At 22.8% G+C, this 4,902-nt stretch overlaps 1 non-coding gene across 1 annotated transcript; it reads left to right on the forward strand.

Moving 5' to 3' along the window:
* Positions 1-549: 549 nt before the first annotated feature.
* Positions 550-635, forward strand: Trnay-gua (transfer RNA tyrosine (anticodon GUA)). The gene is given in 2 exon segments: positions 550-586; positions 600-635. It is a non-coding gene; the product is annotated as a tRNA-Tyr (tRNA).
* Positions 636-4,902: the final 4,267 nt, after the last annotated feature.

Genomic DNA, 4,902 nt, shown 5'->3' on the forward strand with positions numbered 1-4,902 from the left:
ATACTAGCATAAACCAAATTAATACCTAAGTAAAAAAAAAGACTCGATTATAGGTTATACTACATGTGATACCCAATTTTTGATAAACTTGTTTATATATTTGAAATTAGTTAAAACACAACCATTGAACAACTTGAATACTTTAAATTAATATAATTTTATTATTGTAACAAGTTTTTTTTTTAAATTGAGTTACTTTAGAAAATCAATTTAAAATAAAGTAAAAAGTTTAGTAAGCAACAAAAGTTTAAACTAAGTTGAACAAAAACTAGAATTATTTAAAAATCTACTATATGAGTTTTTATGGTCTAGTTTGGTATAAAATTTATCAATGATAGGTTTTTAAAACCAGTAAACAAAAACTTATTACAAACTTTCGAAACCCCAAAATGTTTTAAAAACAATAACTTAGTAAACTTGAAACTCAAATATGTTTGGTTAATTTTAATATTGTAACTGGAAATTATTAAGGAGAAACAGGTTTAACAAATAATATGCTGAATTACAAAGCTTAAAAATATAAACGCAATAATCAGCCCCCTCACAGAGCCTTCGATAGCTCAGTTGGTAGAGCGGTGGACTGTAGCTGAATGTTAGAAATCCATAGGTCGTTGGTTCGACTCCGGCTCGAAGGACTTTTTTAGTAAATTATTTTTAATGCTTTACAAATGTTTCTTGCTTTATCGCAAAACCAATGAATGGTTTAAGAAATCTTAAAATTCTTGTTTTTCAGTTAATAAAGGTAAACACAAGTAATGCTACCATCTCAGAAAAATGAATTAAAATTAACACTTCGTGATAAAAAAGGCTTAAAATTAGTTTCATAAACTTCCATTGTTACAGAATGTTTATTTTTTGTTACTTGTTTTTATTTTAAATTTATAACTAACTTGTTTTTATCAATATAAATTAAAAGAAAAGTTACTAAACGTTTACTTAACAGAATTAGAACTTTATAGAGATATAAATAAGTTGCAAAACAACTAAAGTTTAAGTAACTTTATGTTTATGTTAAACTTTGTCATGTTTTATATATACAAATTAATAGTTTTATGCAAAATTTTAAATTTATTGATAATATTACCATTGTTCAATATTCATCATACAATTAACATTTTTCGCTATTTATTCATTATAAAAACTTATGCAACTTATGAACAATAAAATAGTTTAAAACTTTTTGTAAGTTTTATCTGAAAGTGATCAAAATTTTGTCAAAAAGTTACAGCTTTATTATTACGTAATGAGACTTCTTTTTTTTCACAAATTTTAGTATAAAAGTCATAAAAATTTGGAAATCAATTTTAGATTAATTTCAAATGATAGTAATAGGCTCAACTTTTCAAATGCAAAAATCAATCAAGGCCGCTTAAAACAAACACATATGAATTCATTGTTTTAGTAGCACTTGCACAAACAAAACTAAAGCTTAGTGAGCTCTAATTTGTGTTTATAACCGCGACAACCACAAATTAAATGTGTGCCTCGATAGCTCAGTCGGGAGAGCGTCAGACTGAAGGTCCCTGGTTCAGTCCCGGGCCGAGGCATCTCTTTTAATTTTCTGTTTTGTGATAAGGTCGGCAATATGCGTGATATTTGATAATCGTTTGGTTAGCTGAATTCACTAGGAACATATATTCCTGGGCCGCTTTTTAATGTAAATTTTTACTAAACAATGTTTTTATTTTGTCATACCACAAAATTACTGTAATTTTATCATGGATTAGCTTCACAGCTAAATAAAAAATAAATTTATATCCAACTTGGAAGCTTTGTTAAAATGAAATTTTATTTACTTTTCTTCAATTTAGTTTTATAATTAAAAAGTAAATGGAAGCCGATTTAGTTTGTTTAACATATTTAAAAGGTATCAAAGTTAAAAAAATCTATTATTACTTGAAACTTTGCATAAGTTGTGTTTTCAAGATGTTTTCCCGTTTTAGCATTAATAAATTAAGTGTGTAATTTTCGTGTATGTTTACTTTTTTCAAAGCTTCAATAAAGTTACAAATTTTATTTTTTTGTAACAAAAGTTTGCAATACATTTAAAAAAAAACAAGCTTTATCAAATTGATTTTAGTTTTTGATTATAAACAATTTGTACTAAAATATGCATTTACAATATACTTTATTCTGATTTTTCGTAAATTTTATATATTACAAATTAATGAACAAGTAGCTTTCTAATCCTACTAACTAAACCACTACAAAAAATGTAAAAGATTTTGTAAACTAACAAAAGAAAAATATTTCTTATTAACACAAAAATAAAAACTTTTGTTTATTTTCTTTGTTCATACAACGGAGACTTAATTAAAAGATTAATTTTTAATTAAGCAGTTTTTTAACCTAAATAGACTTTATTGTTCTAAGCATATTTCCTTAAATTAAATTATGCAGATTTCCGTGTACTTATTAGATAATAATTAAAACTTTTGGCTATATAAGACTGTAAAGTATGTAAAAAAGTTATATGTTGATAAATATTTTACAGCTTGTTAATAGAAAATTTTTAAATCAAGTTCTGATAAAAATTTATCTAATGTAAAGAAAGGGTTTAGTTTAATTGTGTAGTTAGGTAATTGTACGATATCTTTATTATTTAAAGGTACAATTTTGTTTTACTTATGATGCTTCTTTTCGAATAATCTAATTTAATAGAAAAATAAATCTACAAACAGGAATCATATATTAACCTAAAGTAAAAAACAGCTAAAAAGAATAAGGGGCGTCAAACAATACGTTCGGTAGTAAAAAACTACTAAAAAGTTTTTAGTAATACTGATTGGTAAGTTTTAGTTTCAACTTATAAATACCTATTAGGTGTTAAAAAAAGCAACTTAAAAGAACGACTTAACTTAAATATACGTAACTTTTAAAATAATTCTAAGTTTAAGTTTGATTTTTGAAGTGGTTAAAGACTAGTAAAATTTGCTTTTGTTTCAATAAACTATATTTATGTTGAAAACTAAAAAAAAAGTATGTTTAGTAACTAAAGAATATTTAAATTGATCCAAGTTTTAAGCTTAAATTATAACTTATAACTAATTATTTTTTATCACAGGTAACCAGTAAGTGACTTGTAAATAGAACGCACAAAATTATTCAAGGACTTAAAAACTGCTAAAAACACAAAAATGTATTTCTTCTGTAAATATAGTTTGTAAAAAAATGTTTTTTATTAACTTTTTATTATATACATAAAAAGTTGATAAGATTAATTTTGTCTTCTGTATTTAAATTTTGTATGTTCTTTATTATGTATTAAAGTTTTCTGTATCATTGTAAATTTGTACAGTTATTTTGTAGTTTGGTGTTTTTGTTCAACGCTCAAAGTTGTGTTTCTTTTGTAAATAAAACTTGTTAAATAAAGTCATTAAGCTGCTTATAATTATTTTTATTTGTCATTATATTTTTTAATTCTGTATTTACTATTCAAATTATTCAATTTATTTTCTACGAAAACATTTTTTAGTATTTTAAACCTGTATAGTGATTTGTATTTTCTCGACTTAATTTTTTCTTTTGTTTATATACTTTGTTAAAATATTATTTTATTTTTTTTGTTTTAACTCTGAAAGTTGTTGAGCACCTTAGAGTTACTTTTTTATTGTCGGTGTATATTTATTCTGTATTTACTATTTTAATTATTTACTTTATTTTATAAAAAACACATTCTTAACATTGTAAATTTGTTTAGCAATTTTGTAATTTTGTGTTTTTGTTGATTTAGTTATTTTGTGGGTTTATATAACTTGTTAAAATTTTGTTTTATTGTTTTGTTGTAACTATGTAAAATGTTAAGCAACTTAGAGTTACTATTTAAATTGTCAATTTATTTTTTAACTTGGTATGTACTTTGTTTTACAAAAAAACATTCTTAGCATTGTAAAATTGTACAGTGACTTTGTATATATTTTATTTTGTAAACTATTTATGCTATATTAAAACTATGATAACATTGTATATTTGTAGAGTGATTTTGGAGTTTTGTGTTTTATTTATTAAAATGTTTTCTTTTACTTATATTGTTTTCTTGAAATATTATTTTATAGTTTTGTTTTAACTCTGTAAGTTGTCTTATGGTTACTTTTTACTTGTCCATGTATATTTTAATTGTGTAAATACTTTGTTATGTATAAACGATTGTAAATTTGTATAGCTGTTTTGTAGCTTGGTGAACTTTTTGATTTAATTTTTAGTTATTTTGATGTTTTAACTAACAAAATACATACAATATTTTTACTTTTATTTTCTATAATGTTGATATTATATGAAGGTTATGATAACATTGTACATTTGTATATAAATTTTTATTCTTTTTTAAATAATTTGTTAATCAAATTATTTAATTTCAAGAAAAATGCTAATAACTCATATATTGATTGTAAATTTTTTTAAAAATGTTTCTGTAAAACGTAAAAACATTCCTTATCAATTTACTTTTTTACTAACTTTTACTATGTGTGAAAGTCATCAAATAGGTTATAGTTATTTTGTCTGTCAATGTATCTTTTAATTTTGCTTTGTTTTATATAAAAACATTCTGTATCGTTGTAATCTTGTATAATAATTTTGTAGATTGGTGTTTTTGTTTGTTTATTCTATTATTTCGATTGTAAAAAATAATAAAAAGTGCATTACTTGTAAATAAATTCGGTAAGAAAAATTAATCTTCTATTTGGCTATTATTTATAAAATTTTTTTTTATAGTTGTTGCTTCAATTTTGATGTTGAACTTTTTTTTGCTTTTTGTAAAAACTTACTTTGCATGAAAAGAAAAGAGGTTATATTGTACATTTGTTTTGAAATTTTGTAGTTTTTTTTTTGTTTTGTATTTTGTTGCATCAGTTTAATAGTTCAAAAATATATATCATCCACTCATAGAAATCGATTTAGAAA

Source organism: Thalia democratica, chromosome 3 (genome assembly GCF_965202585.1).
Source record: "Thalia democratica chromosome 3, ktThaDemo2.hap1.1, whole genome shotgun sequence".
NCBI lineage: Eukaryota > Metazoa > Chordata > Thaliacea > Salpida > Salpidae > Thalia > Thalia democratica.